General features: G+C 43.1%; 1 long non-coding RNA gene across 4 annotated transcripts in view; it reads left to right on the forward strand.

The window, feature by feature from the left end:
* The first annotated feature begins 376 nt into the window (after positions 1-376).
* LOC105421717 (uncharacterized) overlaps positions 377-24,420 on the forward strand; it is an 80,778-nt gene continuing 56,734 nt past the window's right edge. For 2 of the 4 annotated variants that reach the window (XR_016049160.1, XR_016049159.1), the window contains exons 1-3: positions 385-553; positions 818-842; positions 1,792-1,958. This is a non-coding gene — a long non-coding RNA (uncharacterized LOC105421717). Of the gene's footprint in view, positions 554-702; positions 843-1,791; positions 2,051-24,420 lie in introns of those variants that run through there. The other 2 variants (XR_016049162.1, XR_967111.3) reach the window with 2 other exon arrangements.

Consider the following 24,420-nt stretch of genomic DNA (forward strand, 5'->3'; position numbering starts at 1 on the left):
CACCCTCTCAATCTACCACAAGCACAATGCGGAGTTTCTCTCCATAGGAAGTTGTCTTCTCTCTAAGGGAAGGCTTTGCCTCTCATGCACAGGAGGCCCTGTCTCTCTCTTTAGAGAAAATCATCTTTCCCATATGGTAACCCAAATAGGACACACAAATTCTCTGTACTTTCATAATATATATATATATATATATACTCGTATGGATTTTCTAGGATTAACACCCCCCAAAAATAACAAGTTCAAGTTAGGATAAGTTGTGAACCTCATTTTTACCTTCTTTGCCCCTATGCTATTTGAACACCGAAACCTATTAAAGGGCATTTGTGACTTTTACTTCAAAATTGAAAAATCATACTTCAATGAGGTAAAATTTGAATTTCAAAATTTAAATCTCACATCAATCTCCTCTCTCTCACATGCCTTTCTATTTTATCTCTCTCCTTTCCATTCCCCTTTCTCTCTCTCTTGATCTTTCGCCTTGCCATCCCCAACTCTCTCTCTCTTGATCGGAAAAAATTCCAAAATACCAGGCAAAAATGGAAGTATTTGGGTAAGATTTTGGAGATATTTTTTATGAGATTTAGGGTGAGATTTTGATAGCTTTATTTGGGTAAGATTTTGGAGCTTTTTTTTTTTAGTGAAAGATATGAGATTTTGGTAACCATCTATATTTTTGTTTTTTGGATGCAATTTTGGTAGGTTTTATTTTGACTTGAGATAGTCGCCTCTCTCTCTCCTTGCTGAGGCCGCCATTTCTTTTTTGCATTTTTTTTACCTCGAGAAAACCCTAATTTTCACCTTCATGTGATCTCAGCTATGGAGATTGCCGATCACACCAGGTACGAATGCCACACTCAATGCCATTTATTTATTTATTTAATTTTTTTTGTTGGGATTTTTTTCTAGAATTTACTCTGTTGATCTATGTGTTGATTGATTTGTTGGTGTAGGGTTCTTTCTTCATTTTGATTTTCCACTGTATTTGGGTTTGTTGATCTATATGTTGACTGATTTATTGGTGTAGTCTTTCTTCATTTTGATTTTTCATTGTATTTGGGTTTCTTGATCTATATGTTGACTGATTTGTTGGTGTAGGCTTCGTTCTTCATTTTGATTTTTCATTGTATTTGGGTTTATTTCTGAAAATTCCACCCATCAAGTGCAGTTGATGATACCTTGTGAAGATAGAAAAGAAGTAACAAATAATAGATCACCTTCTCCCAAAATAGAAGCAATCGTCTCCAAGTATAGGCATTAAATTTGTGATACCTTGGTCACTTACAAATCCGTGATGTTCCCTTTATAAAAACCTGGGATTTTTGTTTTCCCACCAAAGGCTATGTAGGTAACTTATTGCTCCAACGAATTTCATTTTCTTTTTTCATTTTATATCTCATATTGAATTAGGTTTCTATCCCAAAGTTCTTTCATGGCTTGATTTCTTCTGAATCTGTGATGTTCCTTAGAAGGGCTTGGCCTTATATATTCAAAAAATGATTATTTTTATTTTATTGCAGAGTCCAAATGTTTGAAAATATTCACCAGCCATTTTTTATGTTTTGATTCCAATTTTTCATTGATTCGGCAATTCTTTTCATACTTAAAGGATTAAATTTGGGATCAAGTGAATGATTTATTGTTATTTTCAGTATAATAATTATCTAACGATAGGAAAGGCCGGAGTAATGGTTTTGTTTATTTGATGATTTCTTGTTATTTTCTTAGCTAAAGGATTAACTTCTATGGAGTAATGATTTTATTTGTTTGATCAATTCTCTGCCTTATTAGACTTGAAGAATTAGGATCAAGAATTGGGAGATTCACAACTTACTCTGCGTATTTTGAATGGGGAACTGTATGGGGCAGCGAGAGTAGAGCCTCTGGTTTGAAGTGTGGTGATGAAGATAGTTGGTTTCAAAGCCATAAAGTAGAAGGCCTGAGAGCTTCTCGCTCATGTATTCTCTCTCTCTCTCTCTCTAAACTTTAAAACAATTGATGTATTTTATCTTGTGCTTACATGAATAAAGTTTTTCTTATTTAATGGGAAGTTGTGTTTTGACCCTCTCTCTCTCTCTCTCTCTTTAGATGCCATGTATTTCATACCCATGTGATTCGTGCCGAATTGCAGTTCTATTCTATCCTCGTAAAGCTGGATTGATGTACCCATAACCCCTTGTGATCCTGTGAGTTTTAAGAGTCTAAGCATTGCTGCCCAGTTGTGCCTGCCATACCTCAATTTCATATTTCAACACATCAATGGCATATCCACAAAGGGACAAAGAATGATGCTTTGCTTGAAAATCCTATTTACTGAATTACCAAAAGATGGAGCATTTTATCAAGTAAAGATATATTCATTACATCTACTGCACAACATCAATATTTCATCCACATTTCAACCTTACAATATCCATTTTGTACCACTCCAAAATTACATATACAAAGTTGTCACATGTGAATGCTCAAAACTCTCATATGAAAAGTAGCATTTCTAGCCCCAACATTGTGTCAACATCACACCAAGAATGGTATTTTCTATCATATAATGATTACCTAATAAATTAACCTTCTTAATGGACAATTCCTATAATCATGCCCAGTTTGGCCACATGAAGGAACCTTATAATATCTACGTTTCTTGGCAACTTAAATATGGGGCTTTAACCTTTTTTCAGGAGGTCGCCCCTTTGTGATAGACTGAACAGGGTTTTTTACATGGATGCTTTCACAATGAAGCTTATTTTCATCCTCTTTAGTTGCTAGACTTGCATTAGATGTTTCATCAACCACAGGAGACCTCATGCATTCTACTTCTTCAACATGTTCCAAATTCTTGAAAATCGCTCCTTAATGAACTTGTACCAATCATCAAATCTTGCACCTTTGTATCAATTGTTGATGTTAATGATTGTATAGTTTGGACATGCTCAACATAAAAAACTGTTGTGCTCGAGCTAACGTTTGATATCAATGATGTAGAGTGCCTCCAATGTTTTAGTAGACATCGGTCTGGAATTCGAATAAAATTTTCCTTGAAGAGAACATGAAGATAATGCTGGTTAGGTGCCTCGATCTCTCGTTTCGGATCTAAATGATCTGGGACACATATCTCTGGTTTCTGGGGACTCGAGATTTGAGATCACTATCTCGAAACATTTCTGGAGAGCAAGGGCATGAAAGAGGAATTGAAGGTGGGTTTGGGACTTATTCGGGTTGGCTAGCGTGGGCACCCTCTTAGATCACGAAGAAAGCCTCTCAGCTGCTTTAGCTAGTTCAAAATAATCTCCCTTGACCTACAATCCTCTTGTTTTCTTCTCAAAACTTCTATGGTTAATTTGAGAGACAAGTGGGTCAAAGGGACCCTACCTTGTCTTAGGGAACTGTACGTTCACACGAGAGAGTGATGAAGCGTAAGGTTCAAATAAATATAGAAAAGGGAAGAAAAAATGACGAAGAGGAGAGATTAGCATTGCAGCTAGGAAGTCATCGACTCGATGTGCTAGCAAGACGGGCATGGTTCTTAGAACCAGCACAATGACAATGGTACTCAAAACCGAGATCGATATGGTGGTGCTAGGCTAAGTCTACCCTCAATCAAGCGAGAAGAGACAAGAGAATGAAAAGAAGAGACGCGACGACAGAGAGATGAGATCCCGACGGTGTTAGCCGTTGCTGCTCACGACAATGGAGTAGTAGTGTCGTGGCCCTTGGACAGCGCTCGACACTACTGCTTATGGTTAGAGAGCGAGGAATGAACTGCGGACGATGCTAGGCATCACCATTGGCAACATAAGAAAACAACATGCCCCCGTGCGGGCAGCAATAGTTTATGATGAAGCGCATGGTGATGACCATTCGTGAAGCATGGCGGCAATCCTCACGAGGGCATGGCGATGGGCGTGGGATGCAGGAAGGATGATGATGAACGCCGAACAAGTGAAGGAAACACGCGGATAGCGGTAGACGTTGCTTAGGCCTATAGCGGGTGGCGATGGGTATCGTCATCTGCTATAGACGCGCAATAAGGAAGGACACCTACGGTTGGAAACGAGTTTCGCTGTCTGGGGTTCTTCACTAAGACGTCCAAGCTATATCTGTGGACGGCAATGGGCAGCGCCATCTACGAGCCCCCGCAGGACGAAAAAGATAAGAGAAAAGAAGGGGAAGAAGACTCGCGCATGGCATTGCCATCGCTATGCGCGACCTGTGTAACCTCTAGGGATGCATGCACGACACTGCCACTGCAATGCATTACCCCTACGAGGAACTCAGACGGAGGGGGAAAGAGAGAAAAAAAGCAAAGAGAGAGAGAAGAAGAAAAATAAACGAAGAGAGAGAAGATTTACCTCGAACCTAGGGGTACCACTCAAAAGTTTCTCTCACCTCCTTAAATGTGACCCAACAATGAGAAGAAAGAGAAACTTGTATTAAGTAAAAACTCTCCTTTGTGAAAGGTTGAGTCCTCCCGTGAGTACAGTGCTGGTATGTATTTGTCGTAAACATGAGTGGATGGTAAAAAATAACCCTAATTCTTGGAAGCTAAGATTAAATTGAATTAAAATAAATTAGAAAATAGGGTACAAAATGACAGATTTGCCTCTTCCTAAAAATTCCTGAAATTCTATAATAGTCCCTGTATTGCCCTAGAACTTACGTGATCTTGCATGGTTGATCCAAGGTTTTGCTGATGCCTAGTTGATCGTAAGATGATTGTTTTCTTGTAAGTCTCAGCATGACTATCGATTTTATAGCAACTTTGAGCCATGGATCGTGTTTTTAGTGTACGATCATGTGACTTGAAATTTGAGTGGATCTTGAAACTTCGGATCGATAGTGTACTCTTTCTTTGATGTTTTTTGGTGATTTCTTCACTGAATTACACTGAGCATGTCGTTACGATTGCATAGCAATAAACACAGCTCGATTATAAGCTTGAACGAAGATTTTGCAACTTTGGAAATGTCTAAAATCTGGAATCCTGGCGATGGAATTTGCAATCGCTTTGTTGGCTTTGTGTGGAGAATCTGATTGTTCATCATGTACGTGGTTCGGGTCAGTGATAGCCCGAGACCTGATGCACATGATGAAATTTGTCTTGCGACAATCGGGATCGCGAGCAGTGTGATCTAGCCGCTCTGGTGAGGCACGATGCTGCTAAATTTCCTACACTTTTTCGTGAATCAGCAACTTCTCTCTAGCTTTTCTTCACACTCAGGTGTCGTCACGGGGTGTGCCACATAGTAAATTGCTCATCTTGACTAGACGAACATGCTCACCAAATTTGAGTGTGATTCAACTTGGCAAGGATGAGATATGAGCGTCAAAAGTCACTGGTCATGACTGTCCTTTCCATGGCATGGAGTTGCAGGGTGGCCGCACGGGAGTAGCGTGTGGCCCCTCCTGTTTCACTCTTTTACCAATAACTTTTTCCCAGCGTGTTCGTTTTGGCTAAAATTTCACCCATGGGGATTTTCAAGCTTGCCGGCTCCAATGGTGGTAGTCCTACAACAATTTGAGACACTAAAAATGCAGCTCTAGTTATAGGGGCTGTTTTAGGGTGCAAGAACTTAATTTTACCGGAACTGTTTCTCGGTCTGCACTGCCTTAAACATGTCGGAATGCGATGAAACTTCGTAGGAGACTTTTGAGAGACCTCATGAAGATCTTGGCCGATTCCAGGGCTATTATGAGACGATCATAATTTCCACTGTTTGCTAGGCTTTATCGAGCGGGAGCCCCATGTTGATGAAAAATACCTTCCTACAGCATGCCCCACCGAATGTTGTGCTTCGATATAATCGAGAAGTACAATCATTAGAGAAGTTTTGAGGGATCTTGTAGAAGTCATCACCCTCAAGGGACTACCAGATCTTTTCTGAAGGTCAAGTGCTACGAACCTTTTGTCCGCATTGTTCGCTGGTACACCAAATTTGCTTTTGATGCTCAAGGTATCTCTATAGGTCCCATCTAGCGGAGTCAGTGGGGGGCTTTTGACCCATCCCAAAAGTCTGGTACCATGTAGGCTAAGGGGTTTTTGCAAGATGTACCTTGAAGCCTATGGCATGTTAGACCTAGACTTCATCAGTTTCTTGCCTTTGCGATAGTCCTTAGCATTTTTGAAGGGATCTTTTAGTCATCGTCCTCACCATTAAGGACTCTTGTTGTTGTTGAACTAGGGAGATCTAATGTAGCTCTCACTCATTGATGAGCCATGTTAAAGCGTGGGGGATCTTAGGCGGCTCTCACTCGCTGATGAGCCATGATTGTTGGGAGATTTTATGCGGCTCTCACTCCCTGATGAGTCATGTTGAAACCTGGGGGATCTTATGTAGCTCTCACCCCTGATGAGCCATGATGGTTGGGAGATCTGATGCAGCTCTCATTCCTTGATGAGCCAAGTTGAAACGTGGGGGAGCTTATGCGACTCTCACCCCTTGATGAGCCATGATAGTGTTGCGATTAGGTACGGGCTTTTGAGGATTTTAGGCAAACCTCATTAGCCAGGATTGTGACTGTTTTGAGATTGAATGTCGGCGATGGTCGTGCTTCAGCCTGTCTTGTCGGTCCAAGCGTCCTTTTGTGGGTTTTCACTGGAACAGGGGGAGTGGCACCGTGAAGACGGTTTTCACCAACTTTTGTTATTTACTGGGCTCTTTTACTCATGACCTCACGGTCATGTCCAACCTTTTTGTCTGTTTTTTGTCACGATGCCTTTTTTGGGGTTTTCACTATGCTTGGATTTTTTTTTCCATGGAACTCTTTTACTCATGGTTTTGTGACCATGCCCGTCCGTCATTTTTACTCATGGAGTTCCCTTGTTAGGTGTACACCATGCCTATTTTTTTTCATGTGAAGGCGTATTTAGGGTCGTTCCTTTGAGGCCTGTGCGAAGCCTTTTAATGTCATGCGGCCAAGATGTGCACTACAGTTTAGGGTCATACAGCTAGACCATAGTGATGATGAATGACAGTTTGTGGAGGCCATAGAGTGAGCTTGGTGGTGACTCTGACCAACTTGGAAGATGGCATGAAGTTGCCTTGTGAAGAGTTGATGATAGATGGATGGTGGGTGAACAATGGTGACCCACTAGCTGACGGTAGGGCTTGCAGAAGGGTTCGCCATTTGGTCATCATGGGCATGACTCATTGGGGGAAAAAATGGTAATGATGGTGAAGGTGGTGCGTGCACATGAATGGCCCAGCTAGGGAAGGTGTGTGTGAAGATGCACGTAAGGGGCATGTGCACGCATGTAGACTCACTGGGAAGGAAATGAAGGTGGTGTGCGCACACGAATGGGTCGGTTAGGGAGGACGTGCATGAAGATGCATGTAAAGGGCATGTGCGCATATGTGGGGGCGTCTTTAAGGTCATGCCTCTTGGACCTGGGCAAAGCAGTTTAATGTTAAGCGGCCTGGACATGCACTATAGTTTAAGTTTATACAGTTGGACGGTGGTTGCACAGTTTAAAGTCATACAACTAAGACCATGCAGTTTAGGGTCGTGCAACGAGACCTCCACTATAATTTAAGATCATATAGTTTGGACCACTACTGCGCAGTTTAAAGTCATGTAGTTATGACTAGACCTATGCAGTTTAAGGTCATGCAATGTGGACCTTGGCTATACAATTTAAGGTCATGCAATGCGGACCAATGTGTGGGTCCTCATGTAGGTAAAGCTACATGGGGGATGCATTGTGGATAGTAATTTGACTCTCTAAGGATAGAGATATTTAAGGCTATACGTAAGTGAGAGGTCTAGATAGAGATGACGACACTTATGGAGTGATAGACGGACGTCACTTCACCGGGGATTAGGTGGTCCAGTGTGACCTCTTTGGGATAATGAGCAATGACATGCATGTGACTCTGCTGAGGATGATAGGCCAGAGCACAGATGAACTTCATGACGGTTGAGAGGATGAGAAGGGACCTAAACTCCCTGGGGATAGAGTCGGTCGTACTAAGATTGACTCACACTGGGACGTTGGTGAAAACCCATTAAGGTTTAAATTGGTAGGTATGAGTTTTCATACTTCTAAATCCACTATGGGTGTTTGATGAAATACCCTTGGAATTGTGCGTATGGATAATTTGTTGTGCCATGCGTTACAGTTTCAGGTTCTCGTAGCTCGGACCATGGCTATGCAATTTAAAGTCGTGCGGCTAGGACCGTGTAGTTTAAGGTTGTGCAATTAGTCCTTTGCTACAGGTTAAGATTGTATAGTTTGGAGAATAGTGTGAAGCTTTTTAACATCATGCGGCTAGGACGTGCACTATGGTTTAAGGTCACACAGCCGAACCATGATCGTACAGTTTTGAGTCGTGCGACGAGGACTATACAGTTTAAGGTCGTGCTACTAGACCACCACTATAGTTTAGGGTCATATAGTTTGGACCATGGCTATGCAATTTAAGGTCATGCAACACAGACCGTGGTCGCACAACTTTGAGTCATGAGACCAGGATTATGTAGTTTAAGGTCTTGCAACTAGACCGCCGCTACAGTTTATGGTCATATAGTTTGGACAATGGCTATGCAATTTAAGGTCACGCAGCACAAACTGTGGCCGCACAGTTTTGAGTCATGATACCTAAACTATGAAGTTTAAGGTCAAGCAACTAGACCACCATTACAATTTAACGTAATATAGTTGGGCCTTGGCTATATAGTTTAGGGTCATGCAGCACGGACCGTGGTCGCACAATTTTGAGTCTTGAGACCAGGACTATGTAGTTTAAGGTCGTGCAGCTAGACCACTGCTACAGTTTAAGCTCATATAGTTTGGACCATGGCTATGCAGTTTAAGGTCATGCAGCACGGACTGTGGTCGTACAGATTTGAGTCATGAGACCAGGACTATGCAGTTTAAGGTCGTGCAACTAAGCCACCGCTACAGTTTAAGGTCATATAGTTTGGACCCTAGCTATGCAATTTAAGGTCATGCAGCACAGACTGTGGTGTGGTGAGGGAATGTGACTTCATGGGGAACAGAGCCGTCACCAGAGGCTGGGCACCCTAGGGAGGGAGGCTGTAGTGTAGGGAATGAAGTTCTTGGGATTACAGGATGATGGTCTATATGGGAGTGCCATGGCATCCGTGTGGCACTAATTGTTGGATAGCGCACGCAGCACTATGCCCCTTGGTGATGCAAGTGACAGCAGCCTTTGTCAAAATGTGCGGCGATAACCCCTTTGACGAGGTGCACGGCGATGGCCCTTCACAAAGGTGCACGATGATGGCCCTTGAGGAAGGCACGCGACGATAGCCTTTAGAGTGAAGCGAGGGGCGATAACCTTTTTGGGTCTCGGCATTGACCCGCCTTGGCTTGGTCTCATTATCGTCAGGGATTGGGGACTTGAGCATCATTTCATGCTTGCTAGGGGAAATTCGCGGTACTGCTGGGTATAAAAGGGGGAAAATCCCTCTTTACTGTTTTACCAAAGAGTAAAACAGTAGAAGGGTTTTTAGAGAGAGAGGACCAGAGCTTTTGGCGAAGGTTTTTTGACGAGAATCTCCCAGCTAAAATTTGCAGAGATAGGCGATTAGGAGGTTTTTTAGTGAGATTCAAGAGGTCACAAATCTATTGCCGTGGTTGCAAACCTTTTTGGGAAGTGTCGAGGCTTTCTCGGGGTTTTAGCAGGATTTGCAGAGATCCCTTGCCGAAGTTCCTGTGCTCCTTCCGGTGGGTTTTAGTGAACTGCTAAATTGGGAAGCGCACGAGAAGGGAGATCTGCAGAGTCTCAGAGAAGCCTTCTGGGGATTTCGGTGGTTTTTCACTAATTCTGGCAGCGAGTGGAAGGCGAGGTTCTTGGTGGACGGGAGTGGATTCCCGGAGAGGAGGGGAAACACCTGTATCAGAAAGAACAAGGTCAGATGGGGTTTTTCGACCGTCGGAGGGTGTTCCCAGCCAAACGCGAAGGGTTGTAGAGGCGATCAAAGGTCGTGAGAAGGTGGAAGGTCATCACGGGTAGGTAGCTGGGGAAACCAAGGTAGCACAAGGGTTAATGCCCTCTGGGAATTGGGAATAGTGGGAACCACGGTATAACAAGGGCATGCGTGACCTTAAGTCGTATGCAGTGTCGCCTTCACGTGTCCTTAGACCACTCACGACGACAGCCCCATTCAGGAGCATGCTAGTCGTGGCGATGGTCTCACGTGGTGTTGGCTTTCCCATGGTAATGTTAGAGCATGGTATTGTGTTGCGCATGGCTTTGGCTGCACATGACGTTGCGTCGCGCACGACGATGATCATGGATGACGATGTTTCATGGGGGTCAAGGGTGATGGCAAACGAGAAGGCTGTCCCTTCGCAGGCTGTTGGAAGCCAAGTCCTCCAGCACAACCGTAAAGTCCATGTTGTTTCGTCTTGGGCCGGTCCTTTGGAAGCGAACCACGCTTCGTCAGATGAATTGAAGCTGACTCAGGAATGGTTGACTCCTTCTTTTGGCCTGTAACCATCCTCTTTGGTGGCATTGAAGCTAACTTCTTCAAGTGGTTTTGCTTTTTCTTCATGAGGAGAGCATTTCTTTTGTGGGTTTGCTTCTTCTTTGTGAGGAGAGCGCTTCTTTTTGGCCTGTAACCATCCTCTTATCCTCGAATGCAAGAGCGTTGTAACTTCCTTAGTAATGGGCTTTTGATTGTAACTTGTAACTCTTTTTAATGCAATGAAAGAAATGAACTTCTTTTTCACATGCTTAATGTTCTTCTTTTCCATTTCCTTCTTTTCTTGCTGCATACAACGCATTTTGAGGGTACATCAGGGATAGTACTTCTTTAGGTATCGTCCATTGATAGGGGGCATCTCCTTTCCTTCATCTGAGTTTGCCAGTACATAGGCCCTGTTAGACGTGACCTTTTTTACTATGAACGGACCTTCCCATTTGGGCTCGAATTTTCCTTTACAGCGCGGCGCCCATGTATGACAATCGGTCTCTTGACTGCTAAGACAAGATCCCCATGAGCGAACGAGCAAACATTGACAGACTTGTCAAAGGCCCTCTTCATTCTTCCTTGATTGAGCTGGACGTTCTGCTGGGCCTCTAGCCTCTTTTCGTCAAGGGCATCCAACTCTTGGTGATGGAGTTTAACCCTCTCATCTTCAGTCAGTCCTTGATGTATAGCGACACGGAGTGACGGTATTTGAACCTTGAGGGGTAGGACCACCTCACCTCCATAGACCAAGAAATAAGGCATAGCATTCCGAGTGGTGGTGAGATAAGCCCATAGAGCCTCTGGCTGCTTCTCGTGCCAATTCTTCTTTGACTTTGAAACTGACTTCTGGAGCATCCCTCACAAAGTTTTGTTGAATTCCTTGGCCAAACCATTGGCTCGAGGGTAGTACATAGTCGAGTACTTCCACTCGAAGCCGAACTGGTTAGTTAGGCGGGATCTTATCAAAGATTATCCTATCTGAAACTCCAAATCACTAGATGATGTGATGACGTACAAAGTTGGCTACCGCAATCCCTGGAACCTACTTGAGAGGGATCACTTTAGCCCACTTAGAAAAGTAGTCGGTTGCTGCTAGAATGAAGGCATGACCCAAGGCAGAAGGGGGATTGATGGGTCCTACAATGTCCATACCCCACTGGGAAAAGGGCCATGATGTCACTGTAGGGTAGAGAGGATCCGGGGTTTGATAAATGAGGCTTGAGTGGATCTGGCACACTTGGCATCTTTTGGCATAGTTTGGGGCATCGACAACCATGGAAGGCCAATAATAGCTGAGTCTTCGTATACTCTCGTAGAGCTTAGGGCCAAATTGATGCAGCCCACAGATGTCGGAGTGCACTCCTCAAGAACTTTACTTGCTTCTTATGCATCGACGCATCTGAGGAGAATTCCAAAAAATGATCGACGAAAGAGGACATCCCCTTCGAGAAGGGTATACTTGGTGGACATCCATCGTATACCATTGTGTTCTACCCGATCTTGAGGTAACCTTCCATGTTTTATGAAGTCCATGATAGGCTCCCTTCAGTCCTCTACTTGTTCAACCCCTGCACACATCGGATCAAAGAATTCGGGCTCCTGCTCCTTGACCTTGGATTCTTTATTTTGGGGTGTTTACTGCTCTGCCTTAATAACATCCTTGGCTGCGAGGAGTGCCCCGAATGGGTAAGGCGAGCATTCAGGGAATACGTATGCATCAACTTTAGTTTGTAAGTCAACGTGTCTCCATTCGGTTAGCCAGACTGGAGTGGGCCCCGGTGAAGACAATTGAATAGTGGCACTGAGCTTTGAGAGTGCATCAATCTGCGAGTTAGCCTTCTAGGGATATGACTCAGGGAAAAGTCATCGAACTGGGCCATGTAAGTTTTGACCGTGTCATGATAAGGCTTGAGTGTATCCTTCCTTACATCATAAATCCCCTTAAGTTATGGGATGACCAGCTCAGAGTCACCGAAGATGTCTAACTGGTCCAGGTCCAGCTCCTGGGCGATCTCCAATTCGATTATGAGGGCTTGATACTCAGCTTCATTATGGGAAAATGCCTATGCAAGTGGAAAAGATATAGGGATTATTTTACCATTGGGAGTTAAGAAAACAACTCCAGTGCCCTCTCTATCAAACTGGAATGCTCTGTCAGAGTACATTTCCCACTGCTCAGTTAGCGTTGTATAGAAAACTTCATCTGGGAGGTCGTTTGACAGGTGAGATTTTGAAGGGATTGGGTGAGCTGCCAGGAAATCTGCTAGGGCTTGACCTTTAACTGCCTTCTGCGGCACATACATTATGTCGAACTCTATCAGCAATAATGCCCAATTGGCCAAACCTCCTGACAAGCATGGTCGGGCCATAACGAATGTGACCAGGTCCGTCTTAGATATTAACTTGGCCTCTTGACTGAGCAGGTAATGGCGGAGCTTCTGAACCACAAAGATCAAGGCTAGGAAAATCTTTTCGATGGGAGAGTAATTCTTCTCGGCTCCTTGCATTCTACGGTTGAGATAATAGAGCGTTGTCTCTTTCCCTCCATCATTGTTCTGTACCAGGAGTGAGTCACTTGTAGGATGAGAGGCCTTCCTAACACTGGTGTAGAGAGTACAAGTGGATTCAACAAGTACAGCTTGATGTCATCGAGCGCAGCTTAGCAAGCTTCATCCCATATGAAAGGAGTGTCTCTCTTCAGGAGGTGTGAAATGGGTCTGCAGTTCATGGAGAGTTGTAGGAGGTGGCATGTCCTGAATTTCTTTAATTTTGACTGGCTCGATCTCCAGTCCACAGTAACTCACGATGAACCCTAAGAATTTTCCCGAGCGTACGCCAAAGGCGCATTTTAAGGGGTTCATCTTGAGCTAGTGACGCCACAACCGCTCAAACACCTTTTTGAGGTCTTGTCCACATAGTCATCCACATAGCACTCGACCTCCTTGTGGATCATGTCCTTGAAGATAGTCGTCATGGCCCACTGGTATGTGGCATCGACATTCTTTAACCTGAAAGGCATCATAGTGTAGCAAAAGATGCCTCTTGGGGTCAAGAACGCAATGGCCTCCTCATCTTCTAGTGCCATCTTGATTTGATTATAACTGGAATACCCATCCATAAAGGAGAAGATATGGTAATGAGCTGTGGAGTCGACCAGCATTTCGGTGAACGGGAGGGGGAAGTCATCCTTGGGGCAGGCAGTGTTCAAATCGCGGAAGTCAATACAGACTCTGATTTGGCCATTCTTTTTCTTGACTGGGACAAAATTTTCTAGCCATTTTGGGTATTTGAATTCATGTATGAATCCTACTTGCCTGAGTTTTTTCACCTCAACATCGATCTGCATCTCGAAGACGGGTCTAAACCTTCTTGATTTTTTTTTCATGGGTTTGATGGTTGGATCAACACTAAGGTGATGGACAACAATATGAGGGTTCAGACCGGGCATCTCATGATAGTGTCAGGCGAAGACATCCCGATTTTCTCGAAGGAGAGAGATATAACCTTCTTTCTCCTATGGGGACATTCTTGCTGAGATAAAGGTTGGCCTCATCCCTTGGGTTGATCTCTTCAAGCTCATCAGCCATGGCCATACCGCCTTCTTCCCACCTTTCCCGCACAGTATTGCCACTATGCCAGTCTGAGTTATCGTGCCCGTTTTGTTGCTACATCAGACTAGCCATCGTGTCAGACTTGTCGGTGTTGGTTTTGTTGTCGAGTAGTATTGCCGCTATGCCGGTCTAAGCTACTGTGCCCATCTTACTACCATGCAAACTCAATCACTGTACTAGTCTAGCCAGTGTGTTAGTCTAGCTAGTCGGTCGAACTCTTTTTTCTTCTTATCCCTTTCCATGTTCTATTTCTTCCTTCTTTTTCTCTTATTCACACCAATTACTATCCTCTCATTCTTTCATTCTTCTTTTAAATGAGCATGCTCGTGCGCAGTCACCCAAAGACAAGGTGGGGTCTCTTGGCCCACATGTCTTATAAATTAACCATGTGTATGTGATCACAAAAATAGGAGAGTACATGTCAAGGGAGGCGGTTTGGAATCAGTTGTAGGATTGGAGGGCTTTCTGTCGTGATCTAAGAGGGTGCCCACGCACGTTAGCCCGAGTGAGCCAGGAGAGGTGTGTCCCACCTCACATCAAATTCCTCTCTCACCGGTTGGTGTACCTGCCCTTATTTCTTATCAAGGTTCCTGAGAGAGCGGTCTCTGGTCTCGAGTTCTCCTTGAAACCTGAGACACGTGGCACCAGGTCATCCTGACCCGGGTGCTAGATTGAGGCATCTAACCAGGATGTTCTTGATCGAAAATGTTTGGCAACTATTATACCATGTATTTCACCATCAAGTTTATTTGATGTTTGTCAATGCAAAACATCTGCAGAGCTTTGGCAATCTTTGAAGCAATCTTTTGAGCAACCATCTAGTACAAATAAAATGCATGTAATGAAAATATTATATCTTTTGGAAATGAAAGAAGGTGCTACAACTAAGTCGCATGTGAGTGTATTTAATTCAATTTCTACACAATTGAGGTCTTCGAAAGTGAATTTGGATGAAAAAGTGTTATGTTTGCTTTCGCTGAGTTCTTTGCCTGCTAGTTGGGATACCTTGGTTACCACTATGACTAATACAATGGGTAACAAGTTAAATTTAAAAGATGTTGCAACTTCATTGTTAAATGAAAAGACTAGAAAGGCATCCACACAAATACTTGTCGAATCAAATCAAGCATTGGCAACAAGAGATAGAGGAAGAACATAATATAGAGACTAACATTATGGATTTAATTGAGGCAAATCTCATAACAGAGGTAAGTCCAAGTCACAGGACAAGAAGGTTACTTGCTGGTATTGCAAGACACCTGGTCACACAAGGAAAGATTTTTATGCTTTGAAGAATAAGCCAAAGGCCAAGGGCAAGGATAGCCATGCCGAAGCAATTATAGTTTCAAATGGTGAGCATGGGGTCACTTTTAGTGTTGCGTGCATAACATTATCTATTGCAGATACTTGGGTTTAGACTCTGGTGCTTCATTTCATGTTTTCCTAGAAAGGTCATATTTTTCATCCTACATAGATGTGGATGGTGGCTTGGTTTATCTTGGTGATGATCGAGCGTACAAATTATTGGGCATTGGAAATGTTGTTATCAAGAAATCAGATGAAAAGAAGCACACATTGTGAAATGTGAGACATGTTCATGAGTTGAACAAAAATCTCATTTCAGTCGGTAAGTTGGATGACTCTGGTTTCATAGTGACTTTTGAAAATGGGTCATGGAAGATTTTAAGAGGATGTATGACAATGTTAAAAAGGAAAAAAGATGGGAGTCTTTACACTCTTCATGGCACAACTCAAAGGAATGATGTTATAGATAATATCGTTTCTGCAACTAGTAAGCATGAGGATATACAGATTTTGCATAGCCGTTTGGGTCATCTCAGTGAGCATTTTATGAAGGTATTGTAAACTCAAAATCTTATTCCTATTTCTGAACATTATTTTCTTGATTTTTGTGATCATTGTACCATGAGTAAGCAGCGTAGAGTTAATTTTAAAAGAAATGAATCTCATAGCAAAAGTAAAGCATTGGAATTGATTTATTCTAATGTTTGTGGCCTGTTACCATTAAATCTCTTGGTGGAGCATTTTATTTTGTCACTTTTTTAGATGATTATTCTAGAAAGTGTTGGTTGTATTCGTTGGCACATAATGATCAAGTTTTTGAAGTTTTCAAGATTTTCGAAGCCAGGGTTGAAAAAGAAATAGAGAGATTTATAAAAATGCTTGCAAACTGATAATGGTGGTGAATATTGCTCAAATGCTTTTGATATTTTTTGTAAATAGAATGGCATTCGCAGAGTAAGGACTGTTCTTGGGACACCGCAGTAAAATGATGTCACTGAGAGGATGAATAGGATCATCATTGAAAGAGCAAGAAGTATGTTATCACAATATGGTCTTAGTAAGCAATTTTTGGTTGAAGCTGCTAATAAAACTGTATATTTGATCAATAGATCTCCTAGTATACCCTTGAATGGTGAGATACTTAAAATTCTATGACGACATAAAAGTGTGTCATATGAACACTTGAGAACATTTGGGTGTGAAGCTTATATTCAAGTGCCCAGTGAAAGTAAAGTCAAGCTAGATGCGAAGTCAAGAAGATATGCTTTTCTTGGGTATGGTGTGATGATAAAGGTTATAGGATTTGGGATCCTATTGCAAAGAAGACTATCTGAAGTCGAGATATTCTCTTTAATGAGAATGTAATGTTTGCTAAAAAGAAGCAGGAAGAGCCAAAACAAGAAAGGCTTGTTATGGATATACAAGAACCAAATCCCATCGTTTCACTCGGTAAGTGCAAGAGAGTCAAGCTAAAGCTAAAGCTCAAGACAGTTTTGATGTAGGTGATGCTAGTTATGAGGATGACAGTGAATTTAATTCAAGATTAAGATAGACTACCAATTACACCTGAGCTAGAATTGAGAAGATCCACATGCCCTCACAAGCCCACATAAAGGTATTCTCCTTCCGTATATTATGCTTTGTCTATTGCTCTAATGTTGAAAGGTGGCATAAGGGAATGGATGAGAAGACTGATGCTTTGCATAAGAATGATATGTGGGAGTTGGTAGAACTTCAATATGGGAAGCATGCATTGAAGAATACGTGGGTATATGCTATTAAGTGGGAGGCAAATGGTCTTATGCGATATAAGTCTAGACTTGTGGTGTAAGGTTATGAGCAAAAACCAGGTGTTGATTTTAATGAAAATTTCTCCTGTTGTTAAGCATATCTTTATTAGAGTTGTTTTATCTTTGGTGACTAACTTGAATTTGGAGCTAAAAAAACTTGATATTAAAATTGCCTTCTTGCATGGTGATCTTGATGAATAAATTTATGTGTCAACTTAAAGGTTTTGAGAACAAAACCAATCCTAAATTGGTTTGCAAGTTCAAAAAGGGATTGTATGGTTTGAAACAAGCATCTAGGCCATGGTATAAGAAATTTGACTGTTTTATTTTAGGTGAAGGTTATTTTAGATGCGATTTTGATCAATGTGAGTAGTTCAAGGGTTCAACATATGATTGTTTTACTGTTTTGTTGCTTTACGTTGATGATATGCTTGTTGCTAGCAATGGTCAGAGTGAAATCAAGCTTTTAAAGCTTGATATGTCTAAGCATTTTGCCACCAAGGATTTTGGACCAGCAAAGAAGATTTTGGGCATGCACATCCATAGGGACAGAAAGCAAGATATGCTTTGGTTAAGTTAATATGAACACATTTCTAAGTTCTTGAGCGCTTCAATATGATTGACTGTAAACTTGTTTCTATGCCATTAGCTGCACATTTCAAGTTGTCTAAAAGGGACTCTCCAATGAATGAGGTTGATAGAAGTAAGATGAAGAATGTTCCATATACTTTTGTAATGGGTAGTTTGATATATATAATGGTTTGTACTAGACTTGATATTACCCGTGGAGTGGGAGTGGTTAGATGCCCCGATCTCACCCTTCGGGTCGGGTTGACCTGGTGGCACGTGTCTCGGGTTTCAAGAGAACCCGAGACTTGAGATTGCTCTCTCGATAACCTTGTTAGAAAAGAAGGGTAGGTATACCAACTAATGAGAGAGGAATTTAATGTGGGTTCAGGACTTACTGAGGCTGGTTTGTGTGGGCGCCCTCTTAGATCACGAAGAAAGCCCCCCAGTCCTACAACTGGTTCGAAATTGCCTCCCTTGACCAGCACTCTCTTGTTTTTGCAATCACACACACATGGTTAATCTTACAAGACAAGTGGGTCAAGGGACCCCACCTTGTCATTGGGGAAATGTACACAAGTGTACACATTGATGAGAAGAAGGGAAGAATAAGAGGATAGAGATTGCGGTGAAGAGAAGGAAGAGAAAGAGATAGAATTGAAGAAACGGGAGAGAAGAATTCGACCAAGCGGTGGCTTGACCAGTAGGTAATTGACTCAGCGTGGTTGCAAAACAGGTACGGTAACTCAGACCGGCACAACAACGTTACTACTAGATGACATAACCAATACCGACCAGCCTGACACGATGGCTAATCTGTCTTGGTAGTAAGATGGGCACGGTAACTCAAACCGGCACAGCGGCATTCCTACTAGATGACAAGACTACTATGACAATGCTAATCTTAACCTCTCTTGATCAAAAGAGAAAGGAAGAAGAAAGACTAGAGAAAAGAAAGAGAGGGAAAAGAAAATAGAAGAAGAGAGAAAGAGAAGAAAAAAGAAGAAAGAGTAAGGAGAGAGAAGAAAGGAATAAGAGAGTGAAAGGAGAAGAAGAGAAGAATAGAGAGGAAGAAGGGAGAAGAGAGAAGAAAACGAGAAAAAAAAAGATGAATAAGAAAGAAGAAAGAGAGGGAAAAGAAGAGATAAAGAAAAAAGAGAGAAGAGAGAATGGGACGAAGGGATAAAAAGAAAGAAGAAGAGAGAGAAGAGATACATGAGACTTGTCTTGCCTTCTTGGTGAGTCTTCTCTCCTTCGAGTCCTTTTGTAAAGGGACTTAGGCTGTCAGAATATTTTTCTTGTTGCTCATTGTTTTGGGTCCCGGTATTCCGAAACCAGGGATTTTTCTCTTTAGAATGTGGCTGAAGCCGCCTATAGAGGTGAACGCTGCATCAACCTGCTTATTAGTCCATCCGTCCTTTACGGATTTTCACTTGGACTTGGGAAGTGACATCGTAAAAATGGTTTTCACCAACCTTCTTTTATTTGGGGCTCTTTTACCCATGAACTTATGGCCATGTCCACCCTTATCTTCTTTTTTTACTCACGGTGCCCTTTCAGGTTTTCATCGTGCTGGGTTTTATTCACTTAACTCTCTTATTAATGGTTCGTGACTATGCCCATCCATCATTTTTACTCATGGCATACCCTTGTCCAGGAATACACCATTACTGTTAATCTTTTTTTTTTTTTTTCATGAGGGCGTATTTAAGGTCATGCCTTGGGGACCTGTATGAATCATTTTAACGGCATGCGGTCAGAATGTGCACTACAGTTTAAGGTCATACAGCTCTAACCGTTATAGAGATGGATGGGAGTCTGTGGAGGCCATGAAGTGAGTATGGTTGGGAAGATGGCATGAGGCTACCTGCAAAAGATGGATAATGTGTGGATGGAAGGTGGAAAGTGGTTACCCACTTGCTAACGGCGAGTATGGATGGCGGGATGGCTCGCTGTTTTGTGAGCACAGGTGAAACTCACTAGGGAATGATGATGATAATAAAGAAAGATTGATTTAATGAGGGTTTGATGAAGATAGCGGGCACACGATCGCGTCGGTTAGGGAAGATGTGCACGAAGACACATGTAAAGGGCATGTGCACATGTGTGGGGGCGTATTTAAGGTCATGCCTTTGGACCTGTGCAAAGAAGTTTAACGTCATGCACCCAGGACGTGCACTATAGTTTAGGGTCATATAGCTTGGACCGTGGTTGTGCAGTTTAGAGTCATGCAGCTAGGACCATGCAGTTTAAGGTCTTGCAACTTGACCTCCGCTACAGTTTAAGGTCGTATAGTTTAGACCATCCAATTTAGAGTTGTGCACCTAGACCAAGGCTGTGCAGTTTAAGGTCATGCAGCACAGACCGTTGTGTAGGTCACCATGTAGGTGAAGCTCAATGGGGAATGGGTTTGTGGATGGCAATCCAACTCCCTGGCGATAAAATGGTTAAGGCCATACACAGGGGAGGGCTTAGATGGAGATAGTGTCCCTACAAAGAGTGGAAAAACTGAAGCGGACTTAACTGAGAATCAAGGTGCGAATGTGAGTTCCGAGGGTTGAAAAATTAGACTCCATGGAGAATAGATAAGCCGACTCCCTAAGGATAAGATTGCAAAGGAATGATGACTAGGTGTGAAACAGACCCACTAAGAATTGATAAGGTAAGAATGACCCTAACTCCACTGAAGATAATGGGCTGCAGTTTGGGTGTGACTCCTACTGAGGATGTGGGATAGTCGCCTGCTCTTGACTCCATTGGGGATGACCGGTCACGGCCTGGGTGCAACTCCACTAGGGATAGTGGTAGGACACACATCACGATAACCAGGTGCTAACATGTGTGCGGGGTTATCATGGGGAGCGTAACACTTGAGTGGTAGTAGCAGTGACGCGTACGGTGCCAGCACGGGCGGTGGTAACACATGAGGCGCTAAGGTGCACACTTGAAACACTCGCGGTGTTGAATTTAGAACACATTTGATGCTTGCCTTTGAGAAAACAGCCAGCGCTGGGCCTCTGAGAGTACAGCCGGTGCTGGGCCTTTGACAACATAGCCAGCGTTGGGCCATTGAGAACACAACCGATGCTGGGCACAAATTACACAGGTGGCACTGGTCACAAGTTACACAGACGGCAGTGACCAGTGTTTGGAGCTCAGGCCTGACTCGGTCTTAGTTTCTGATGCATGGGTTATCATGAGCGGCTGTAATACTCTATTTGGGCCTCGGGTCTGAGCGTGATCCCGTCCAGCCCATTGTCGTTTGGTCGTCATGAAGCTGACTGGCATTTTTTATTTGTTAAGGCCACTTCGACGAAGCTTCACCTATATAAGGGTGTAAACCCCATTTTTATCATGTTATCGAAGGTAAAAATTTAACAGTGAGGGAGAGGGGAACTTTCAACTAGAACTCCAGCAAGAAACATAATGTACTCTGGTGAGGTTTGCAATAATTTATCGGCAAGCAGCAGAAGGTTCAAGTTGGGAAGAGAGAGCACCGGAGCATCTGTGGCAAAATTTATCGCTCGAGTGCAAAAATTAGGGAGTTCGCCAGAGCCTATAGTGATTCTCGCAGTGATTTTGAGAGTTTCAGAGAAAAAGGAGAAGGGGCGGATGTTACAGCAGGAGGCTGCTGGTGAACTTCCGCTAGTTTTTGAGAGTTTTTCGGTGGTTTTAGAGGAGAGGTGGAGATCCACCAATAGGTTTTTGGCAAGTTAAAGGGTTCCCCAGTGGGAAACTGTGAATCACACGAAGGTGAACTGCCGTAGAGGGTGAAAGGCCACTGGGAGGTCAGCAGTCGTGGGGTGACAAAAGGTCTTCGGCAGCGAACGGTCAACAAAAGGCGGACAGTCGCGAGGAGCCGAAGGGTTTTGAAGAGTTGACAGGCCACCTGTAGCCGAAGGGACACGGGGACCGAAGGGTCGCAGGAAGACGAAGGGTCTTGATGAAGCTAAAAGGTAACTTGCTGGCAATCCAAGCCTCGCGAGCGAACACGTGCGGCGATAGAAAACACAGTTGGAGTTAGCTTTAGCTTGCATTAACCGTTTGTTAGACACAGCCGGTGCTGCCCCTCGACGTCATAGCCAGCTTTAGTCCTTGAAGACACAGTCGACATTAGCCCTCAGGAAATGCAGCCGGCGTTGGGGCTTAGGAACATAGTTAGCGTTAGACTTTTGAAGACACAGCCAGCGTTAGACAGTGCCTTAGTCACGCATGGCCAACAACATAACGCGCACGACATTAGTCAAGCACAGAGGTTGTTGTTCGCTCGATGTCAGCAAGTTATACCCATTTGTGGTTATGCTTGGCGATGAGTTGCACGCGTTGTTTGTCATACACGGCGATGACTTAGGTAGGTAAAGGGTGATGATCAATGGTAAGGTCGGGCTGATAAAGCCTGTTGAAAGACAAGTCCTCCAGCAGAATTGTGAACTCCATGTCATTTTGTGGAAGGGTTCTCATTATGATCATGGCATGCTCTCCCTCATAGGCCAGTTCCTTGTAAGAGAAGTCTGCTTTGTATGTTTAATATACACGATCAAAGTGCTTCCACCTTTTCCTATTGTGAGAGCAACTTTTGGCCGGTAACCGTCCTCTCCTCTCCAGATGCAAGAGCAATGTTGGGTCAGTAGTCTTATTTTTTTCAGATTTAAGAAGAATTTTTTGCCTGTAACCATCCTCTTTTTCTCAAATGCAAGAGCGACACTGGGGGTCACCTTTCTTCCTTTCCTCAAAAGCAAGAGCAATGCTTGAGATCAATCGTCTTCTTTTCCTTAGATTTAAGAGCAACGCTTGAGGTCAATCGCCTTCTTTTCCTCAAGTGCAAGTGTTTGAACGCACTTTTCAACACCTTGGTCCCTGATGCGGAATAAAGAGGAAGCAGGTCAGTAAAGCTTGACAAAAAACAATGGAAATTTTGACAGTCTCAGAATTGCCCCAGAATTGGTAAAGATCTTCATCAGTACTTCAAAAGGCCACTTACCAAGTTTCATCACAATCATACATATCTAAGCCAATGAACACAAAGAAACAATTTTGGAAAACTTGGTCGCTCGCACCTTGAAATGGACCCCGTAACTCGAGATATATTTTTGGTACGTTAAATTTTTGTGGGAACACCACCATTGGATCCAACACTATCGAAAACTTCCATGGGTCTTCATTTTAATCGGGCACTCCAAGACAAAGTTATGGGCAAAATACCGAAATGGGGTAGGCCACACACTATACCAAAATGGGGTAGGCCAAACACCTTTAATGGTGTTAGCACCCTGCACCAAAACACCATTAAAGGTGGTTGTTTTCACAGTCATAGGAAGTGGCTTTCAGGGCCTATATCTCACTCGATCTGAGTCCGTTCATGCTCGAATTCGGTGAGCGTGTTCATCTCGTCAAGATGAGTGTTTTGATATGTGGTATTCCTCGTGACGATGCCCAAGCAAGGCGAAAAACTAGAAAGAAGTTGCTGATCTGTAAAGAAAATTGCAAAAATTTAGCAGCAGCACGCCTCATTCAAGAAGCCAAATGATGACGCTTGCATACCTGTGTTAGACAAAGATCCTGCCACCCATACTCGTCGTAAGCTAGTTGGTCACCACGTTTCATTTGCCTTTCATGCATCATCACCTTTCATAGGTAGTCTTGTGCCTTTGTCCCAAAGTGATTCAAGCCACCATCATACTCACTCCATGGCCTCCATAGACTACCATTCATCACCATCACAATCCAGCTGTATGACCTCAAACTAGAGTGCACGTCCTGACTACATAACGTTAAAAGGCTTTGCACAGGTCTCGAAGGCATGACCCTAAACACGCCTTCACAGAAAAAAAAAAGAGAAAGAGAGAAAAAAAGAAGAAAAAAGTAATAATGGGCATAGTGTATGCCTAGTCAAAGGAGCGTCATGAGTAAAAATGACGGACGGGCATGGTCACAAAACCATGGATAAAAGAGTTTCATGAATAAAAGCCCGGCATGGTGAAAACTCGAAAGGGCATCGTGAGTAAAATTGAAGAATAGAGGTGGACATGGCTGAAAGGTCATGGGTAAAAGAGCCCCAAATAAAAGGAATTTGGTGGAAACTATCTCTAGGACATCACTTCCTAAGTTCAAGTGAAAATCCGCAAAAGGATGCTTGGACCAATAAATAGGTTGATGCAACACTCGCCTCAATAGGCGGCTTCAATCGACACTCGAAAGAAAAATCCTTAGTGTTACAATAAAAGGACCTAAAAAATATGAGCTTCAAGGAAACAATTCTGACAGCCTAAGCTCAATTGCAAGAAAGGACTCGAAGGATAGAAGCTTCACCAATAAAGCAAGACAAGTCTCATAAAGAAGAGCATCATTCTCATAAGGTCACCAACACATTCCAAAATGTTGAAGATGCCCCAAGAAAGTTAAGTCAGCTATCATTTTGGAGAGGTAATCAGGGTTGAAGCCTCTCTCAAAGAAGAGGGAATCATGAATGTCCTAACTGCAAAGAAGTGGGTAGGGATTATACTCAAAGTTGGTCACCTCAATAAATTGAGGTACCCTACTCTCTAATAAATCAACCATGACTTTGGACCTACGATGTAATGACCAGCTAGCAGTGGGTAGGGGTTATACCCAAAGCTGATCACCTCAATAAACTGAGGTACCCTACTTGTCAAGGAATAACTGGTTCATGACACAGACGAGCACCAACCAAAGGCTCTTTTGTTGTCTAT

Source organism: Amborella trichopoda, chromosome 2 (assembly GCF_054954075.1).
Source record: "Amborella trichopoda isolate Santa Cruz 75 chromosome 2, AtrichopodaSantaCruz75HAP2 v2.0, whole genome shotgun sequence".
NCBI classification, from domain to species: domain Eukaryota; kingdom Viridiplantae; phylum Streptophyta; class Magnoliopsida; order Amborellales; family Amborellaceae; genus Amborella; species Amborella trichopoda.